The 22,453-nt window shown below is 43.3% G+C and overlaps 1 protein-coding gene and 1 long non-coding RNA gene across 7 annotated transcripts in view; one reads left to right on the forward strand and one right to left on the reverse strand.

Moving 5' to 3' along the window:
- KIAA0040 (KIAA0040 ortholog) overlaps nt 1–2,123 on the reverse strand; it is a 39,706-nt gene extending 37,583 nt beyond the window's left edge. For all 6 annotated transcript variants that reach the window (XM_061634165.1, XM_061634163.1, XM_061634169.1 and 3 more), the window contains exon 1: nt 1,994–2,123. The gene's annotated coding sequence lies outside the window, so the exon portion shown is untranslated. The remainder of the gene's footprint in view (nt 1–1,993) is intronic.
- Nucleotides 1,658–22,347, forward strand: LOC133388051 (uncharacterized). Its single transcript, XR_009763640.1, has 3 exons — nt 1,658–1,823; nt 18,656–18,774; nt 22,256–22,347. It is a non-coding gene; the product is annotated as an uncharacterized LOC133388051 (long non-coding RNA).
- The last annotated feature ends 106 nt before the right edge of the window (nt 22,348–22,453 follow it).

Here is a 22,453-nt window from a genome sequence, read left to right on the forward strand (position 1 = left end):
CCTCATTGAAATTCCCCTAGGAAGCTGCTGTTAGCCCCAGGGGTATGTGTGGTGGGGGAAGCAGGTACTTGCCTGTCTTCCCTCCCCTCTAATTGAGATTATTGAGCAGCTTCAGAAATTAGTTGTGCAGGTGGGGGGTGACACCATTTCTATCAGGAAAATGGTACAAGGAAAAAGGGTACTGCCCCAACTGCTGCTCCAATAAAAATCAGAGCCGGCCTACTCAGCAGCTGCTGTTTTTTAAAAAATGTCAGAAAACACCATCACATTGTGTCACTTGCATGTACTTTGGCTCTCAGCTGCTCAGTGTCATTCACTGTGCCTTAACTGGTGGCGGGAGGCTCTGCCAAAGTCTTCTTTGCTGTTCAGCCAATGGGTACCCTCCAGATATTGTTGGACTACAACTTCCATCATCTCTGACCATTGGCCATGCTGGCTGAGCGGAGGCCGGCAGGGATGGAGTCCACAACTTATAGGGAACCATGTTTGCTACCGTTGTTCTAGATGGCCTTTGGCAAATTTTACTAACCCCACAGCCATGTGCACACTCAGTGTCAGTAAGTAACCACCATCCCCTGGATCTTCATCCCATTCACAATTTCTCAGCTCCTAGCAAAATCAACTCCTTTTTGTCTGAGGAACACACTGTGTCAACAGTGTTACATGCCTACCATGTAATGCCAAAAATGACATTTTCCCTTGTGAAAAAATCTAGGTGGGAAATGTATCTCTTCTCCCCCCCCATTTGAATCTTCTTGTATTAAAGCCTGTAACCAGCCTCTCACAGTAAAAGAAAACAAGTCACATATCTTCTTTTCTATCATTATATATGTGTGTAAAATAGGGTTTTTTTTTAAAAAAAATCTGGGTTGTTTCAGTTCCCATCTCTATATAAAACAGGCTTATTACATATAAGCAGCACATATATAATCTTGCTCTATAGCACTGTACATTTCTCTTCCCAAAAATGATGCCCAGCAAAACTCTCCTTCCTTCCTTCCTTCCTTCCTTCCTTCCTTCCTTCCTTCCTTCTTTCCTTCTTTCTTTTAAGCGCTGTTCTCACTAGTGATAAGATGAACAGGCCCCACGTTGTCTCGGGGCTCTGGAAAGAGAACTGAGAACCCTTGTTATTTCCTGGGCTGGCACTGCCGGGCTAAGCAGACCTGGGCACTTCACTTCCCAGTGCCATGGTCCCATATTCTCCCCACAAGGACTATGGGATGAGCCTTCTTTTCTTTGCTCCGTGTGCTTGGCATGAGGTTCAGTCAAGGCTGTTTGGAGTGAGATCTTGCCCAAGTCATAAGAACCGCCTTGCTAGATCAGAACAAAAAAGGTGCATCTTTCCAGCATTCGGTTTCCTACTGTAGCCGACCAAATACTATGGAGAAACCCAAAAGCAAGATGAAGGCAACAGCTCCCTTAGCTCCCGAAGAGCCGGTATTCAGAACGCGGAAATTCTGGGTTTTTCTCATCTCGTCACCACCCATCACCACCCCATCTTGTGGCAGCCAATTCCTTCAGGTTACTCGCCCGCTGCCCACTTTTCCCTGTCTTGAACCTACTGCCGATTACACTCGGTCGCCTGCCAGGAGCCTACCGGGTCGGGGGCGGGGAATCTCCAAACTACTGAGCGCGCCCGGGGCTTCCGGGAACCAGAGCCCGCTTTTAGGAGGCAGGCGAAACCGAGACCCCGAAGTGACGAGAGGTTTTCAAACAGCTTCAACCGATCTCGAGTGTGCTTGGATTTGAGGCACAGCCCAGTCTTCTAGCAGGTATTGACTTGGCGTACAAGTCCTCCTTCATGCCATGGGACTTGTTGCCAAGTAAGTGTGAGGAGTGCCCCTTCGTGGTGTCCAAGCCAAAGCAACGGGGAGACGGGGGGGGGGGAGAACCGGGCAGGGTTGTTTATCCGTTGGAGCCGACCAGCCTGGGTCTATCTGGACTCTGGCTGAAGGAGGACCAGGAATAAAGGCAGTACGACCCTCAAACTTACCAGCGACTCCTCAGAGCGCTCTTGGCTGCGCCTCCGTCTCACTGGCCAGCTAAGAAGTTTCCGATCTCCAGGCAAGGGGGGGGGGGACGGCCCGGAGGACGGCTGTGGCCGCCTGCTCCTTCCCGCCGGCTGTCAGCCTCTTCTGCTTTCCACGCCCCTCTCCTCGGCTGCACCTGGGCGGGATCGTGACTCCTTGGGCGCCGCTTTCCCACTTTGGCGCCAGTCCAATTTGTGCCCAAACAGACCGGCTCCTTTCTCGTGTCTAGCGCAGGGCGAGGGGAAAGATAACCGTCAGGTTATCATCATCTGGGCCCCCAGACACTTACATTTTCACCAAGGGGTGGTGTCCCCCGGTAGAAAAGAATACCACGACCTCTTTCCCCTGCCCCCTTACACAGGCCCGTCGCCGGGGTGGGGGGCAGCCCTCCTAAAAAAAAAACCCTTAAAAAAAATAAATAAATTAGATTTATTATAGAAAAAAAATCTGGCCCTCTACTTTTATTTGGTGCCTCTCCTGAATTTTTAGGTTGGCTACGGGCCTGCCCCTACAAATGCTGCCTTCTGCTCAAATTATTGGGGGTGGGTGGGAGGTAAAGGGGCCCTTAATGATATCCACAAGCCCCCTCCCTGACTCACCTTAGTTTTAGCTAAATCATGCTTCTCCCCTTCTAAAATAGTACAGAGGATAAGCAGAGCAGCAGGCCCACCCTGGTCTCCTTCTGCTTATACAGAAGCAAAGTGGAAGAAGGAGAGGGTGTTGTGGCATTGAGACTTTGGCCTGGAAGGAAATTAATTTTTTTTTAAATTGTAGATGATGGGTGAATAAAAGTTGTGTGCTTTTTAAGGGGTCCAGTTTACACTTCATATTTTCACCAGCGTCTATCTCAGTCCAAGACTAAACTCATAGGTTTGGGCTGAGATATGCTGGATCAGGCCACAGGCACATCTGGTCCAGCATCCTGTTCCCATAGCGGCCACTAGTGGGAACCCTGCAAGCAGTCATGAGCATGACAGCATCCTCCTCGCTTGTAATTCCCAGCAACTAGTGAAACATAACCATTCTTACTAGTAGCCGCTGACAGCCATGCCCTCCAGAAGTAAGCTCGGTGAGTTTCAGCCGGGGTTGCTCCTTAACAAATCTTCAGACTGCAGCCATGCTGACTGATTCTGGGCGTGTTTCTTTGGAAATCTCACCACTGTTTTCAATGGGGCCTTCTACTGCCATGTACGTGGATTACAGCAAGGACAGGCAACCTTGGGCCTAGGGGTCCAATGCTTCTAGGGGTCCAAGCTTCTCTAGCTGGCCTCGGGACTCCTCCCAGGCAAAACATCCTTCCAAGTCACACCTTATGAGCCCTGCTTTGCACCCTGCTTGAGTGTTTTTGCCTGGTTGGAATGTCACCTTGAACGCTGATAATGCTTGCCTGCATGGAGGGCAGAGAGGGATGTATGGGTGTGAAGAAACTAGCCTACAAAGGTAAAATGCACATTTCTTGCTCTGACCACTTTCACTTCTGGTGCTGCCCACCAATGGCATGTAGCCTCCAAAAGGATAGTCAGAAGGGAATGTGGCCCTCAGGTTCCCCACTCCTGGATTACAGACTTGGTTTGATGTATTTGCCTGTACATTACGCTAGAGCAGCCTGCACAACTCATGCAACAGGAAGTCCGCTTGTCATATGCCAATTTGTTTCCGGTCACAATTCAAAGTGCTGATTTTGACCTACAAAGCCCTATATGGCTCAGGTCCAGGCTATTTGACAGATCGTATCTCCCTACATGAACCTGTCCGGGATTTGAGATCTTCAGGTGAGGCCCTTCTTGTGCTCCCCACACCTTCGCAAGTACATATGACGAGGACACAAGATAGGGCCTTTTCGGTGGCCGCCCCTAGGCTATGGAACTCCCTTCCGAGTGAGGTGCGATTAGCTCCCTCCTTGCCGTCTTTCCGGCGACAAGTAAAGACTGTTTTATTTCAACGGGCATTTGGGATAGAGAATGACCAAGATTAAATGTCATAGGATTGATGACTACAGTATATGATTTTATTATTTTAAATTGTCCGCTGTTTTTAACGTATGTTTTATGGTTTTTAATTTTTCTCATAGTTTAATTCTATTTTAATTGTATATTTCTGTATGTTTTAATGGTGTTGTTTTTAGTTGTAAGCCGCTCTGAGTCCTATTGGAAAAAGGGCGGGGTAGAAAAAAAGTTTATTGTTATTATGGCCTGGTAGATGTGCTCCACAACAGGCCTTTTTTATGTAGTCCCAGGCAGGAGCAAAAGTGGAGATTTTTGGCTGGCGGGCTGTATTTGGCTTGGTGAGCCACAAATTGTGCTAGAGAAAGAATGCTACTTTACCATTCTAGTAGGGTTTTTTTCTACGACTGCCTCAGTTCCCAGAAATTCAGGTGTGATATGGGCCTCCCTAGGGAGACACAAAGTTGCCAGCGGATTCTCAATTAACCCTCACCAACAAATCTGTGTGTTTTGAATGAAGTGTTTTTTGACTTGAAATATACACAAGAAACTTTGTATTTACATACTTTAATGTTTTTATGGGGGGTGATGGCAGAGGAGATGTGGCTTAATTTAAGTTTGGGCTCATCTAGAAGAGACTAGATATAGAAGAGGACAGGGCTCCTGTGCCTTTAACAGTTACACAAGATTCTGAGTTTTTGTAGGTGTTAGGTCAGAGGGGTGAGTAAGCTGAAGTGCTGGCATTTCCTCTTCTTTTAAAGTCACAGGAATTTTGCCTTCTTTGCATGTGATCACTCTCAGTGCCATAGTCAGAAGGGGCCAGTGACTGCATTGCCTTGTCTATTCATTCACCTCACCAAAGGGTGTGTGTGTGTGTGTGTGTGTGTGTGTGCGTGTGTGTGTGTGTGGGAGGGAGGGAGGGAGGGAGGGAGGCAGGGGGCTTCTAAATTGGTGACATAATAGCTTCTATATAAACAAAGAGAGCTTATTTTAAGAACTGGGACATTTCTGGTTTTTTAAAAAAGTTTAGTTGTGTCTGAAGATCTTTTTCCCTGTCCCCCCACCCCCCGCAGTGGTTGTTTTCCAGGCTCCACCCACCTGACTCGCCCAATTCTGTGTGCCAGTGGTTCTACCTGGCTCCAAGGGGAATTTTCAAGATTTCTGTCGCGCTTCTCATATTTAAGTCATTCTGAAAAAATCTGTGTTTAACTGCTACGAATGTGAGCATGGCAAGTTGTTATTTATTTATGGATGGAGTTCATTATAATTTAGGTAAGATACTTCTAAAAATATAAGTAACTGTTCTTAGTCAATGTATAAATTTCTGATACTAAGTTCATAGACCCTAAAAGCCTAACTATGTGTGAGGTTTCTTGTTTTTTGAAACAAATTAATTTAAAAGTAGTCACAGAGAGAGGGGTATTAGGATTGTGGTATTGGTGGAAGGTTTGTTTAATGCTTTCCCCAGTTCTACCCTCCAAGTTATTATTTGCCCCCCAGAGAAAGGTATTCTTCTCCCCACAGGAAAGGCACTGACATGATACCTGTATGCCCCTTCCTGGCTGTACGACAAGCCCCACCCTTCCGTTTTGGGGGGTTAAATCAGGAAAATGGTCCCTCCATCAGCACTGTCACCCCAACCTGAATTCCTCCCCTGCCGTCCTGCAGAGCTGCTTTTAAACTTAAAAAAGGTGAGCAATCTGGGAATAGGATCTCCTGCATCACATCTAGTTTGGCTCTGAAATAGGCATAAATGCTTGGGACTGGCCATAGGGTTATAGACATTTCTGTGGGATATGAGGAAACATTGATTTTCGCATCATTTCTTTGAAGATGAAAAGTACAATGTGGTCAATCTGTCTACAAACTCTGTAGACAGAGTCATGGAGTTCGGGATGGACGGACCCCAGTCTTGCTTAGATGGAGAACTGCACCTCAAAATTCAGATATGAACTGAATCAAATTGAATTTCCCCCCCATCCCAACATGGAGTGTTTATAAGTCTGCAGATATGCTTATAAGTAGCACAGAACAGTATGGATGGATTTTTTAAAAAATCCAGAAGGACTTTCACAGGAAGGTGGGGAGAGCAGGCAGGTAAACTTTGGGCCAGAAAGCTCAGTGGGAAGAAGATTTCCTGGGAAATATGAGACATAAGTGACAAAAAGCCCAGAGCAGGATGGGTTGAAAGAAGGCCTGGCTAACAAGCAGAAACATCATGGAAAGTTAGAAGGGTTTGCACCTAGGTGAGAGGCTGGAGCAGCGAGTGTGGGTGTGCTGTTCGTTTACCTGACTTCTGAGTGAGAGGTGGAATGCTGAGGAGCTGCTGTTCTGGTGACAGAATGAATGCAGATCATAAATCCATTTCTAGCGCGATCAGCAGGTATTTTGTGATTTTGCTATTTTATACTGTTGTGATTGACTTTATTATATTTATTGTACTTTTCTCCTGTTTTTCTTTTGTATTGGTATACTGTTAACTACTTTGGGAGCTTTGGAGCCAAAAAGTGGTATATAAATAAACCACAACATAACATTGGTGGAGGAGACAGAAGCCAGAGGAAACAGGAAACTGAGGAAAGGAAGGCCCAGTGAAAAAGGGGGCTTTGAGGATATATTACATGGGGCCTAACAATGGTGTGTATATACAGAAGAAAAATACTGAAACATAATTCTTATTCTCTGAAAGAGAAGGGGAAGTGGTTGAAAAGTGGCTTCCTCTCATAACTGTGAAGTTTATTATAAACCATGTGCTTTTGCTAATAGAGGCAGTTCTTATTCATCACTATGTTGACTTCCTAAAGATGCTGCCTCTCTCTCAACATGGCTCTATGTCTTGTGTACAGCCTGTTCACCATGGCAAAAGACTTTGAGCCCTAGGGCTGTTGGAACTTGGAATCAACACCACAATATGATGTGGTAACAGTGGTCCTGTGACTGGGCAAATATTAAATGAAGTAAACTCTTTTTTTAAAAATAAGTATTTATATCAAAATATATTACGTATGTTAGGATTGAACTTAAACCCCCAGTGCCAGTAAAATCTATAAGTTCACTTGCCTTACCTAAACCAGCTTGAGCATCATTGGAAGTAGAACCAAAGTGGCCTTTATTTGACTTTTGATATAAAATGTCGGTTTATTTCCTGGTGACCTGACCCTTACCTACATTCCAGTGGCTCGAATAATAAAAGCCGGTTTAAGCTGGAAACTTCCCTACTATGCATTTCTGTATCACATCTATGCCTATAACCTTGCTTATTGTTATAAATGTGCCTTGCATAGAAATGTTAAAAGCTGTTCCGATGCCCCACAAACCTTGACTTGTAAAACCCTTTGATATGTAAGCAAAGTAATATCATGCCTGTCTCCAGTTTAGGGGGCGCCCGGTTGCAGCTGGGCCTCCCCTCTATAGTTGCCTTTGTCTGCTCCTGCATAATGCTTATCTCAAGGACATGTGAAGTATGCAGACATAGAGTCTGAGAGATAGTCTTAATGTTTCCACTTTTGTCCTTCCTCCTGTACCCCTTCACCTCCTCACATATGCCCCAAAGCTATAACATTTAGCAATTGCTTCTTTTGTATTTTATGACGTAAACCCGATATTGTAAACTTCGGGGTGAGCCTATATAAACCTTAAAACACCAATAAACGAGGTTCCCATGCTGGCCTGCTTCGGCTTGTAAGTATTGGGTCCCCTTTGCAAAGGTTTTTGTCTCGTGTTACTTGATCTCTGATAGTGGGTTCATTTGCACTCAACTCCGCACTCTTCCCGGGTGTAATAAGCGAGTTGGGGTTGACAGGGCGACTTGCGTGTTGGGTTTGGACCTAACATGTACATTAACCAAACACAGTCTGTGAAATCTGTGCCTTTCTAAAAAGCTGCACTGTCTCATTCTGCAAAGGAAATGAAGGCTGCAGCAACAGTGAAGAAATTAAACCTTCACTTTTGCCAACTACATTTGGCTATTTGCCCAATGAAAATCATGCCCCAACCAAAATTTGTAGGTGCATACATGTTAAAGAAGGGCATAAAGTTTCAGGAAGCAGTGATGTGGGGTTGAAATTTTTCCAGTGCTTTATTTTTCTACAGAAAATGTTTTGTTTCAGAAGTTCCATTTTCAGGAGGCTATAGTGCAGGGGCAAGGTTAAAATCCCTCCTCCAGTGTCAAATTCTTAGTTTGAATTGGATCTTTCAGTTTAAAGGAATCAGCAATCTGATCATGGATTTCCAACATTTTGCTAGGTTTGCTTAATATGACTCCCAAGAGTTCACCGGTGTCTTTCAAAAATAACTGGCCTTTCCCTTAAACTGTAAATATTATTCCTGAATTCAACTAGTGCACGTGGAAAGAAGAGAATATTCATTTCAACATATGCTAACATCTTGGCTAGTATGAATGGTTTCTCTTGCAGTTGTATTTCAGTTATGCCTTACACACCTCATAACTATCTAAAAATACTGTTTTAAAAATACATAAGCATTGTCTGGAAGGGCTAGGCTGTTTAAAATAGGCTTGGCTACCCTGTGGCCCTCCACATGTTGTTGAACTCTAATGCCCACCATTCTTGAAAATTGGCCATGCTAGCCGGGGCTGAGGGAAGTTGGAGTCCAGCACATTTGGAGGGTCATTGGTTAGCCACCTCTGGTTGAAGGCTACAGAAGAAAGCAGGCTGGGGAAAACTATTCCCATGTTTCTATACCAGCGTTATTTTCCCAGTCTGTCTCTCTGCACATATTTACTGGGATTAAACTGAGTAATGGAAAATCTTTCTCCTCAAAACAGCATTCCTTTAGCGTATTTTCCAGAATTGCTTCCTCCACCTCCTCTTCTCCACTCCCACCCACTAAAAACGGTCCAGTTAAATACTAAAGAAATAGTGAGCCAGAAGTAACTGGTTGCCTAAAAATAGACCATTTATTTGCTTCATTTTTTTTAATCCATCAACTGCAGCTCTGTAGTGAAGTTGGAAACCAAAGACATGAGAGGGTGTGGAGATGACCCTTTAAAAAAGGAGAGCTCACACTGTCAAAGTTCCCCACCTTGCCATAAGTCTGTCTGGGTCTGAACTGGCACTCTGCAAATCTGGGCAGAGTTTTTTGTTGTGTAAATTTGTATAGATATTAGCAGAGACTGTCAATGGTCTGAGATGCGTGTGTGCCAGTGTGTGCGTTTACCTAAATAGCAGGCTTTTACCCTGCATTAGGATCACTGAGACTTAAGACTTAGTAAAATAAGAAAAGCTACTTTATTTATAGAAATACATAGTAGATAGGAAAGGTATACCTAGTTCTAACTAACTAAGTTGGAGGCGCAACGCCCAGGTTTGGGAGTTGCCCTCATGGCTCAGGAGGGAGAGAGCAGAGACAAAGGTGTCTCCTCTCTTTCAGACAGTGGAAGAAGAAGGAAAGGGCGGAAGGAGGAGGGGCGGAAAAGCTTCCCTAAGCATATCAATCTGCGATGGAAGTCAGTCAGAGCATCACAAATAAAGGTAGTCAAGCCTAGCCAGCTGGAGGACCCTAGCTCTACCTCCCTTCTGGAACATAAACAAAAGAACAAAACAGGAGTTGCTCTTGCCCCACTTCTAACATTTTTCAGAGGGGCTTGAGCTTTCTGTCTAAACTTACATCCTCCAGCTCTGCCTCAGGGTTCCAAAATCTACTCCTGACCTTCTATAGATCATGGTTTTTATTCCCACCCCAGCCTCCAGAGTGGAAGGAAGGAACCCTCCTAAGACTGGTGATGTTTCAGAGTGGGTAGTCATGTGGGAGAAGATGGACTGCGGACTCAAACAACATTAGGGAAAAGGCATTTAGAAGCTGCTTTCAGACATAATGGCAACCCATGGTTTGATGTTATGAGAATGAACAGGCATGACCGTTAGCTAGTAGATTCTGGTCCTAGCTTATGGCAAATCATAGATTGCCATTTCATCTAAATCTGGCAAACTGTTAGCCCTCTTCAGGTGTTACCCACACAAAGGGGGCAAGTATGATGAAAGGGATGGTGAACTTGAGTGTTTAGCTCTGTCTCCAAAGCCACATGGTCCCTCCCTCCTGCGATTGTTGTCCCTGTGTAACTTCTGAAGCATCTCACTCAATCTGATTGAGTAAGGTTCTAAATCGGGCAAGGAGTTTCAGTGCAGAGAGCAGGCTCCCTATTTCAGACGTTATGGCCCAAGACAGGGACAGAAATGGCAGGGTGAGAGGGGCCACATGACTTTGACTCAAGGATGATGGGAATTGGAGTCTAACAACTTGTGGAGGGCCACAGGTTAGCCTAACCTGCTAAGTGCACAACCCTGCGATTCCTTCCACTACACATTTATTTAATTGATTAAAAACCATAAAAATGGTGTGTGGATGAAACATAATGGGACACACACACACAGTTTTATACTCCTGAAGTGTGGGAAGTCAATTGCAATTCTGCATGTTGCTTACAGCAAAAGAGCAGTGACCGGGTACCGCTAAGAGCAAACAATCTGGAAGCATTCTGAAACTGCTTTAGCTGTTCCATGATCATAGAATCATAGAATAGTAGAGTTGGAAGGGGCCTATAAGGCTATCAAGTTCAACCCCCTGCTCAGTGCAGGAATCCAAATCAAAGCATTCCCGACAGATGGCTGTCCAGCTGCCTCTTGAATGCCTCCAGTGTTGGAGAGCCCACTACCTCTCGAGGTCATTGGTTCCATTGTTGTATGGCTCTAACAGTTAGGAGATTTTTCCTGATGTCCAGTCGAAATCTGGCTTCCTGCAACTTGAGCTCATTATCCGTGTCCTACACTCTGGGACGATCGAGAAGAGATCCTGGCCCTCCTCTATTGATTACCAGAGAATTCTGGGGTCTATTGTTATATGCATTCAACTTTGAAATTGTTTTATTGCATTTAAGCCAGTTTGGGAACGTTTGTGTTAAAAGACAGTAAAGAAATGAGGTAAATAAAAGCATGTCAAGAGAGTGGTAATGGGGTGAGGTACTTAAATTTTTCAGACTGGTAGTCCACCAAGGAGCAAAAGGGGGAAAGAAAGAAAGAAAGAAAGAAAGAAAGAAAGAAAGAAAGAAAGAAAGAAAGAAAGAGCCACACACTGAAACAAAGGGGATAGACAGTGAGTCAACACAGGGTCAAAAACCAACAAAAGGGTTCGCCTCACATCTCCCCTTACACACATAAAAAAGCCAATTTAAAAGTGTTGTTCAGTTTTTTATTTTTGGGGAGATGCCCTGGAAGAGTCAAGTCAAGCCCAAAGCCTAGCAAATGGGTGAAATTCCTTCATTACTTTCTTTAGTCTTTTTTTCTATTAATTATATAAGCATGGATAATCCAGAACCATCTACCTGCCACTCCATTACAGAAATAAGTTAATTTCTAGTAATATATTTCCTTTTCTTGGCTTTCAAGTTGAGAGGTGTCGGATCTAAATCAGGCAAAGCTATACGCACCCAAGTAAGTTGGCTGTGACATCCAATTGCAATCATGAGGAAGCTGATCAACCAGTATAGTGGATTGTGTGTATCATGCTTTGGGTCATGGTGCTAAAACTAGATAATAAATAATGGGCTCCTGTTCGGAGGAAGGGCGGGATATAATAATACTAATAATAATAATAAATCCTGGGTATGCATATGAGTGGTCTTTGAAATGGATTGGATGTTCTGCTTTTGCCATACCAGTGGCATGTGTGATAGCCAACAAATGTGAGGAATCTGTACTACATCATCATCACCATTGTATCAGTATACACAGTGGCACATAATTTCATAGGCTAATATAGGCTGCTCCCTCCCAAGGAGCTTACAATCGAAAAAAGACAATCAGGAAAACAACAGAGGAAGAAATAACAACACAAATATTAAAGGTGATGATATATGCATATCTGAATCAAATCTATGCTTTTCTGGATAAAATATATGCTAAGCTGCCTCAAAACCAGACCCTTTTCTTGGTGTTTTTCCATGATGATTGGTGGCCAATCAATATTATTCTTAAAGCCACCAAAAACTGTGAAAGGCTACAAGCTTAAATTTGGTTTTAAGGATTAGAAATATCAAAAATGGATGATTTTCTCCACTATGCAACTGGTAAAATAAAAATGCAAAGCCTACTGAGAGGCCTGGACTGTCACTCAGTCTGTTCACATTGGAGGCAGGGTGTTAAGATGAGCACAGGCTATGCAGTTTCCTGGGCAACCTGACATGAGCAACAGTGTCTCTGCATGGTCATCTGAAAATAAACTCAAAATGCACTGGTTCTGCCACATGCTGCCTGGATCAAATGAAGCACATTGTAAAGACCAGATCTGTGCATCTTCATGTGATAACATGATTCCTGTATTTTGTGAGTTGTTAAAAATTGTTTTATATAGCTGTTCCTGAGACAGTTGTAGATTCTTAAGCATGCTGACAAAAATGGACAAAAAGACTGAGCTAGATTCCTTATGTCACATCTTCCACTCCAATCTGATTCTGTGGGAATATGGCATAAATTAGGTCTCAACAGGACCTTCTAGTTTTCCCAGTGTTTGTTCTTTCATTTTCTTTTTAAATTATTGTGTTCCTTTTATACCTATGATGGTCTATATTTGTTGGGGGTGGTGGTGGTGGCCCTGTCTACCCTCTCTCTTCACTCCATTCATGCATGGTTCCTTGTTGTGGTGGTCTAATTATAGGGCTGTGCATGGACCCCTCAACACAATTTGTGACTTCAATTTGTAAATGCAGATATGGCCTGATCTGGTCCGGATGTACTTGCATCTGTCCTGACCCAATCCAAATTTGGACATGGATATTACAAATATCCAGAAATCCCACTGACTTGCTTTGCAAAACAAAAATGGCCATAACATTCCTTTTTTTTTTTAACATAGAAACATGAAATTCAGGGACATGGTAGCCTCTATTAACCTTGCCAAACTGCAGCTGAACAGCTCCAGGGGATTTCATGCTAGCCACCTTTAAAGTTTGCTTTCTTCCTTTGTGTGCGCATTTCAAGAAAACTATATGGGGCTGATATGGTTGTTTTCAGTGCCTGAGATCTATTCTTGATGGGAGTGGAAGGGGATCCCATGAGCTTGAGGGCATGGTGACTGTACCACATCAGAGCATCCTTTCAATGGAGAACAAGCACACAGCTTTTGTTCTCTTGGGTTTTTTCGGGCCTGGGGAGGGAGTTCTGTCTGTCGGGAAAGAGAACCTCTTTGCTGCCTTTTCTTTGGGGTTGGGCAAAGCGGAGGGGGACACCAAGTGCCCCCCCAAGTGATCACTTGCCTCCAGACTCCAGTGCTCCCCTCTTCACCATCACCGTCCCTGGCTCCAGTGGATAGGAAAGAGTCAGCCCCTCACTCCTCAGTCCGAAGGAGGAGAAGGTGCACTTCTCACTCACCGTAATGCTGGTGCTCCCAGGCTTTCCCCATGGCTCAAGAGAACAGGCGGCTTACTCAAGAGGATGAGTGGCGGCAGTGGTGCAAGGTTGTGACAGCAGCTGGAGCCTTTCCCCAGCGCTGAGTCTCCAGCTCTGGATGTAAACAGTGAGTAAGGGAAGGAGGAGACTTGGTGCCATGGCAAGCCAGAAGAGGGAGTGGGTCAGGTGCACATTAATGGTAGGAAGAGATGCCAATAAAACACAGCATGTCCCCTCCCTGCTGTTAATGTCTCAGCACTGTGTGCATGTGTGGATTGGATGTACAGCAGCCAGCAAAACAGAGACGTCAGCATGTGAACCCTTGCTTTTGAAAACTCCAAATAAACTTTATTGGTTAACAAATATCCGGAAATGTATTCTCCATCCCATACAAGGCAGAGACTTAATCAGCTCAACCTGTTTGAAAGCAAATCAGTGCTTGAAGAAGCCTGATTCTGCCTGTTCTTCAGGTTTCATCCTAGTAGGGAGCACAGTCCTACTGGTTGTCTTGTCTTGCAGCAAGTGGAGAGCTCTGTTGCCTGCTTCCACAAGTGGTCTAGGAAAAGCTCTTCCAAGGAGTAAGGAATCGTGCTGTGGACCTTATTCTCCCTTCCATAGGTAGAAGCTTCCTCTCCTAACCAGGCTGATAAGACTTCAGCTTCAAGTCAGTGTCAGTTTGGGCAAAGATTAGGGATGGAAAGATCTGTTAGTTTTGAGTCTCTCCGTTTCTCTTTTTTTCCAATCTTAAATTCAGTTCTCCAAATTTCTGCAGCAATTTGTGATTTAAAAAAATCCTCACAAAAATTCACCAGCATTTTAGTGAGAATTTCTCCTGCTAAACACATTGTTATACGCAGTTTTGACAAATGTACACATTTTTGCAAGCAATTTCTCCTATTGTAATGTATTTTTGTATGTTATTTTCACTGATGTGCACACTTTCCCCTAATACACTTCTTCAACCTTGGGTCCCCAGATGTTGTTGGACTACAACTCCCTTCTACCCCAGCCAGCTTAGTCAATGGCCGAGGATGATGGGAGCTGTAGTCCAACAACATCTGGGGACCCAAGGTTGAAGAACATGCAGTTTTGCAAACATTGCTTAGTCGGAGAACCACATCACAAAATTCATAAAAGTGAATTTGAAAGGATGGTTGTGTTTCAGTTCTCATGTAGTTTTGGGAAGTGCATATTTGTTAAATTTGGCTTTAAATGCAAAGTGAATAGAATTTCTCTTCTACTCCTATTGAGAATTTAGCTAATTTTGAATTTGGCACCAGATGTTCTCTATAGTCTACATATTTGTTACCAAGTAGTCCGATCTTGTGTTCTGCAAATTTTTGCAATTTTTTCTGATTTTTCCTGACTTTTCCTTGTTGAATATAAATGATATTTATACTGATATCGAGAATGTTGGAGGAAGAAATATTTAAAGTGTTTGCTGAGCCAATCACGCAGTTTTTATTTGGTATACTCTGCGGCAGCAACAACAACAGCATGCACACAAACACACACACACACACTCACAGCCCACCTTGAAGGCCACAGTCATGGGCAGCAAACAATAGGCAGGGCAGCCATGCAGTTCTCCTTGACTCATGGCCCTGACTTGCTCAGCACCACAGATCTCTCAGCAATCAGCAGCAGCCCTTTCCAAACTCCTAGAAGGGCAGCTGGAATCAGCAGGCAGGCATCAAGGCAGCACATAAGGAGCAAGCATAGCATAGGTGAAACTGACCACCCTGCTCTTCTCTTTGCTAATGTGAAATTAACCAGGAGATCTCTCCACTTCTCTTGCTTTCTCACAAGGCTGGGGTTGAGAGGGGAGGGGAGAATCTAATATGATTCAGGGTGAGGAGAAGGAACAGGCAAAGGGAGAGATTGGGTGGGTGGGCGCTGGGCAGGCAGAGAGAAACCCACTTTCCTTATATCATTCTGAAAGGAAACACTGTCAGAAAAAATGGTACTATTGTTATTTTTCAGAGGAAAAAACTGAAATGGTAAATGAAGAAGATAGCAGAAAATAAATATGTGGGACAGAACCGCTTTCCAGTTTGATGGAATGCAATTGAACTGGAAACGCGGATCCGAAGCCCAGTGTCAGCAAAGTGAAAACCTACAACAGTAATGCCTGTGATTAGATGAGTTCTTGTTTTTCTAGTTAATGTTACCAGCTGCCCAGTTACTTTTGGATCTGATTGGGGCTATATCTTTTGAGCATTCTTGAAAGTGCACTCCGTTTCAACTCTTCACGCCTAGTTAATCTTTACAGCTTATCAAATGCTGTTGTACCTATAGTACCTTGTCCACAGGAATCACACATGCTCCCAGACTCCTTATAATGGAATAAGAATTTACAAATGCAAAAGCTATGGAACAGAATGTGCTGTTAGTTGATTGGTGCTCTTCAGGCATCCCCCCCTTCTCTTATGCATTTTATGGACAAAACTGAACATGGCCCAGAGCCTAAATACACTTGGCCATTTAAGGTTTATTTTTCTGTTGTTGTCATTGAGGCACTTTCTTTTCTACATGTTTGGGCTCCCTGCCTTGTCCATCATTCTGTGCCAGCCACAGCTGGCAGCTGTTTGTAGTTCCTTCCAACAGTAACCTCATTTTTGGCCTCTGGCCCTACTGGATCTTCCCTTTTCTGGCATTACTGTCTAAAGACATAACTCTTCTAGACATAGCAAAGATGTCCTGACATCCTTGCAACTCCTACCTACAGACTACAGTTCTGAGGGAAACAGACAACATGGAGACAATTACTCAGACACAGATCTGCTTATGTCTGACATCCAAAAATCAGAATATTGTGCCCAGTTTCACTCGTTGGCATGCTCAAAGCTTTGATTATGGAACAGTTGCCACTTTTTTTTTTTTACTAGTTTACTAGGTAACTAGTTCAGTTTCTGTCAACCAAACTACACCTTCTGTTTAGCGCCATGATTGTTTCCCCTCAGGGCTTCTTCTTATCATGGCAGGTGTGTGTGAGGTTTCAATTGGTATATGGATTTTCCACCGTTTACTGAGGGTACTTAATTCAGTTGTAATGCCACACAGAGAAGGCAATTGTCTCCTATGATTTGTTAGAGAAACAGGGACATATAATTCTATTGTTGCCCGCCTATTTTACTGGAAAATACCCAGTACAGATTGTCATTGCATGTCTCTGCTGCTCTTTCAGGAAGAGTCCTCAGAACTTAACTCCTTGGCCAAAATACTGTTTGAAATGTTTGTTAGCATTGGGATGGTGCCATTAGAAGAGAGCTAATGCTACAACTGGTTAGTTTTTACCCACCCTCCAATAGAAACTAAGGAAATCACCTAATCTGTTAAGACTACAATCCTAGTCATACTCATCTGGAAGTAAAACCTTTTGAAATTAATGGGATTTGCTTCTGTGTAACCATGCTTAGGCTGCAAATCTGCATACATTTTAATATGAATAAAATCAACTGTTTTGAAGAAAAGAGCATGTTTTCTTTTGTTTTTAGATGATGTATGAATATGTCCTGTTGCTGCAGGTCCTATCTTAGAAGTGGCATTCTCTCCTGACCAGAAAGGTGGCAGAAAGCTTCTTCTAAACTGCTTCCTGCTGCCTGTAGTTTTTATAAGCGCTCATGTTAGAAATAATTAAAAATATTTTTTAAATCTGCTGCCCAGTTAATTAGGACCAGCTTTTTAGTAAGTCATAAGGTTTTGGATCTGCTAATCAGACTCATCAACTAAATAGCTAGTGTCCTAACAGAGACAAAGCCTAGTAAGTTTGTGTAACTGCAAGTGCTTGTATTAATATTCTCTCCTCTCTCCCTGGCCTATATTGTCAAATTTTGGATTGTAGCTCTTTGGGGGCAAGAACTCATCTTTTTGGGGGTCATTTGAATTATTTTTTTTCTCCTGTAAAGTGCCATGAACAGTGATAGCGCTTTAGCATAGTAGCAAGAGGAGCAATAATGATAATGGTAATGCCATATAGCCCCATCAGCCCTATGGGTTGCTGACACACTTTCAAGTATTGTCACTTTCAGGTCTCTTATTTGGTTCTTTCTCCTTTCTTCTCCAGCTCCTTGAAGGTTTTCATCAATGTGGTAAATTAGCAATGACATCAGGGCAGGAGTCTGGTGATGGTGGTGGCAGGGTAACTGTGCAACAGCCATGCTAATTCCGGGATGGGGGGGCAGCATAAGTAGACGTATTCTTGCTGTGGCTGCCAGTGCTGGTATTTGGGACACCTTGCATTGCTCTTGCTGGGTTGAATCCAGCTGCTGTATGCGTCTGAGTACACACTATGGTACTTGAAGAGATTAGTGTTGCTTTTGTTGTCCACTGTTGTGAGACCTTCTTGTCTTTGTAACTTCTTGGCTCTGACAAGGAATTCCTTCCTGAGGAAATCCTTAGAGCATTGCTTTCTTTGCTGAGGATGTGGAAGCTGACAAAGAGGCCTCAGCAAAGAGCCTTCATAGAAGCACAAGGGGTGCTTAGTAGGAATCATCTGATAGTTATGCATGAGAGGAAAGGAGACAGCATCTTCCCATTGTCAGTCCGTGCTCAGACTAGTCTTGCTCCAGAGAGCTGTTCCCATACCCCTCGTGTTGGTAAGGGAGGGCTTCTAATTCACAGCAACCATGTAAGCTAGATCCCTATTATATTAGAGAACTTCTATTCAGAGTAAGGTTCCCCAGTGTTATTTTTTAAAAAACAAAAAACAACTGTTGGCACTTAAGTTGAGTAGAGGAAGGGTGTGTGGGAAAGGGAATGCCCTTTTTCCTATCAGGAAATCACCCTCAAGTAGGGATGGGGCTCGCTGCCTAATATCTGCTTGTATTCTGATAGTCGGTTGTTCCATCCCGATCCTCCCTTTCTTTTGTTCCAGTTTGCTTTGGTGTTTGCCGATTGGATCTGCTGGTATTTTTTTTGGTTGTGAAAAAAATTGCATAATTTTTAATGTAAATACCTATGTAAATGATCATGGTGGTTTATTTTTCCTATTTGTCACACCTACACACTGTTACAAATGCATCAACTTAGATGAAATTACAAAGATAATTATGTAAAATTGGGGAATTTTTAAAAAAAGAAATCCATGCCAATTACAACTGCAGCCCGCCACAAATATCATTGCTGGTCCAAAAAGATCGCAGACTGACAAATTCAGTCGGAATCTGGTACTAAGTCCAATTTAGAGGATATTCTCCCCCATCCCTACCCTCAAGTGGATTTTTCCTCTGTAGGCGAAATTATATGGGATCATCAGGATCATCGTATCTTTTCTCTTTAGGGAGACAGCTGGGCTTATCTACATGGTGGTTTACTATGTGCTTGCTGCTACTTGAATCTTAATTTGCATCGTTCACATGATGTTATGGCAAACAGAAGCTATCACACAGTTTTCTCCTTGTAAGTATGAACCCAGTCCACTGATAATACAAAAAGTGGGGAACAATACATTTCCACCCTGCTTCACTAGTGGTTGCGGATGCTTTGCTTTGCTGTTTTTAGGTGGGTGTGTCAAAGTTACTTTTTCATACACCCCTTTCCACACCCACTCTTTCCTCCCTTCATTCATTTTGTTTCCTGTGGGTTGACAAGCAACTTCTGGCAGCTCTTCTCAGTTCTGCTGGCCTTTTTTATGTTGCTGCAAATAGCCAAAGGGGGCAGTCTACTGACAGTGTTTTACAGCTATTTACTGTTAACAAGCAGCCCACTTCTTGGCAAATACACAGTGCCTTTCTTTTTCTTTTCCCCCTTATTTGTAGAAAAAAAGGTAACACTGCTCAAAGGTTTATACTCTCAGCTGTATCCTAGCAACCATAGGCAGTGAAAATACAGATGATAGCACACAGTTGATTTTTAAAAAAATTGAACTTACAGCAGCTGGTACAATAAACTGAGCATGTTTGGTTCACTAGCAACCAGAGGGAGTTGAAATGTAAAATTAGAGGGCATGGTCATTAGGAAACTATGTAACTGATTCTTCATAGGGGTAGAACTGCTGTAAATTGAAAAGACCATATTTGCAGCTAGCAGTGAGCACACACTGCAGATGGTGCAAGTAGAAAATGGAAGTAAAAACAGTGTCTTTAGTACTAAGCAATGCTGCCGTGTGCATAGGCCCAGGAACTTGAAGGAGAAATGTTTGGGGTGAGGGAAATTACACAGAACTATGAATAACTTGTAGTCTGGCCTTAAGAGATGTTGATTTCTTCATGGTCACCCAGCTAGACTTTGCATAAATGCAACTGACATGCAAATTTTGTGTTACATAAAGGGAAGATTGTACAGCTTTGGAACTGGGGGGGGGAGAAGGTTTAATACTTTATTCCCCATGCCAGCCCTGTCAAAAACCATGGCTCTGAAGCTGCAAATCATGTTTCACTTCCAGGGCTAGTAGCAGTTGGGTAAGGTGATTTTAATTGGGACTCTGGTAGGGGGGGAAAGGGCTAAATCTCTTTTTCCTGCAGGTTGCAGTCCAGGTGTGTTTGCTAATGATGTCTTTAGCATCAGGTCTAATTTGGCCTTGAGAGACAGTGATTTGCTCAAACCGACCTAGTGACCTTCATGACTCAGCCCCCAGGATTTGAACAAGGCTTCTTTTCACCTTTTCCATCTCAACATACTAGTCTAGGCCTGCGCAATTTGTGACCAACCAGCTCAAGTGCAGGTTGCCAATCAGGAATAGTAACCCACCAGGGAACACTAGATACACCTCCTATTTTTGCTTCCTACTTGGGATTTGTGAAGGCAAGTTATACATTTCAGGTCACAAGGTAGAAAGGGGCAGGGTTGGTCTCATGTGAAGCCTCAATGTATAATTGTGAACTTTGCCCTTCAGCTAGTTTAGTTCCATAATGATGTAAACCAAACCCCCATTGTGAACCAATATTCAGTTTTCAAGTCCTTAAGAGGTGATGAAATTATGTTGGTTACTAGTTCCCAGTTTCTTGTTCCTGGTTTCCAAGAGCATTCAAAATGGAGCTGAATGAACAGCCTTAATGCTACACTGGTGTTTATATGACTTGCACACCCGAATAACCCTGTACAATATATCTCCCAGGCCAGAAGACTGTCCCTGATAAGATTCATAATTTCTGCCTATCAGAACTGCAGCTATTGCATAATGCTCTTTAATGCATAATGACTTTAGGCAACATTTACAAATAAGGACCTTTTGGCAGAATGAGGGTTGGCAGGTCAAAAGTGTCCCAAACCCTGAGATTTCAAGGGTGAGCCCTGGTGATGTCACAGGGGCAGGCCCAGTGATGTCATTAAGCATGATCCACAGTTGCTTGGAGCATACAATTCAAACAAACATGTCCTTGATTGGAAATTAAGAAAGAAATTTTAGCTAAAAGATGGTGTTTCCAGGTCCAGATGAAGTGATGGAATCATTCCTTCTCACCTGCTTAGAGAGCCTGGGTAGGGAACATTTAATCCAGTTCTGGCAAGAAGGGTTTAAGTGCCCCAGGCCAGTCACCAGAAGGCCATCGTAGGAAGAAAGGAGCCTAGTGTTGTGGAGATGTTAGATGGGAGCACTCAGGAGTAAAGATGGATGCCCCTGAAGGCTACAATTCTAAACACATGAAGGGACTAAGCCCCATAGAACTCAATAGGACTTACTTCTCAGTATATATGGTTTGGATTGTGCTGTTGGTAAAGCTTGACTAGGGATCTTCTGCAAATATATTTATATACAACCAGGGTTGGCAACCCCCTGCCTGGAATACCCTGCCCCTGCCTTTAACATGGCTGCTCCAAACTTCTTTATAGACTTGACCCTTCACTTCAGAAAGAGGTTTGAGAAATGAGTAAGAATTAAGAAGATTCTCTACCCTTTTCTGCCTACCCTCTGGGCTGCTATAAACTCACTTTGACAGCCATCCCAATTAACTGACCAAGAGAAAACACACATGGTTTGGTCTACCTTCACAGGCAGTAGACTGGGAACAACAGCAATTGCAGCCACACTTCCTAGTATGTGAGTTCTCCTTGACCACTATTGGGCAAGAAAGAAACTGTCATTCAAACAACAAGGTGTATCGGTGGGTTTAAGGGGGTTGAGTGCAAGGAACCACTGTTTTTGCGTCTATGGATGTAAGGGAGTGAGGTGAGAGGTAAATGAAATGCAAGTAGAAAAAGAAAAACAAAAGAGGTGATTTCCTAAATGCAATACCATACCAACCACAACAAGATTGCTATGAGTAAGGCAGACAATTCAGCATCCCACAACCAGTCAGGATTCCTAACCAAAACTAAAAAAATCCTGGCAGCCAGTCAGCCAAGTCACAGAAATCCCCATGCAGCACAACCTGACCCGGGGGCTGCAGTTAGTGCAGGATGCTGTGGCACGACTGCTGACATGAGTGAGTCCCTGTCAGCACATAAAACCACTGCTCTGATTTGCTACCAGGCCAAGTTCAAGGTGTGCTTTTCCATGTTACGGGTTCCACATAGTACTTGTTCTGCTCTTATAAGAAATCAGTCCTTTAGTGTGGCAGCACCTATGCTTTGGAACTCCCTCCCTATTGAAATTAGGCAGACACTTCCATTGTACTCTTTTTGGCACCTGCTGAAAACATTTTTGTTTAGGCAAGCCTACCCAGACATGTAGAAGTTATTGTGTTTTTTATCTGATTTTAACTCGTTGTTGGTTCTATTATTTTGAATGTTTTTAAATACTTGTCTAACTGATTTTGCCAATAATATTATTGTTTTATTTCCTGCTGTAAACGGCTTTGAGGTTTTTTTTACCATAAAGTGGTATATAGAGTGCAGTGATGTAGAAAGACGGTATACAAATTAAAAATGAAATGAAATAGATGTTGTGAATAAAATACATAAATTCATTTTGGAGTCACTATGGGTCTCTTTCCATTTTTAGGAACAAAGGAATCTACCTTATAAGCGACTCAGGCCAGTTGGTACCGTCAAGCTCAGTACTGATGACATGGACTAGCATTGGCTCTCCAAGATTCCAGGCAATAGTCTTTTCCAGATATTATTATTATTATTTATTATTATTTTATTCAATTTCTATACCGCCCACAGCCAACGGCTCTCTGGGCGGTGAACAGCATAA

This window comes from Rhineura floridana, chromosome 6 (genome assembly GCF_030035675.1).
Source record: "Rhineura floridana isolate rRhiFlo1 chromosome 6, rRhiFlo1.hap2, whole genome shotgun sequence".
NCBI lineage: Eukaryota > Metazoa > Chordata > Lepidosauria > Squamata > Rhineuridae > Rhineura > Rhineura floridana.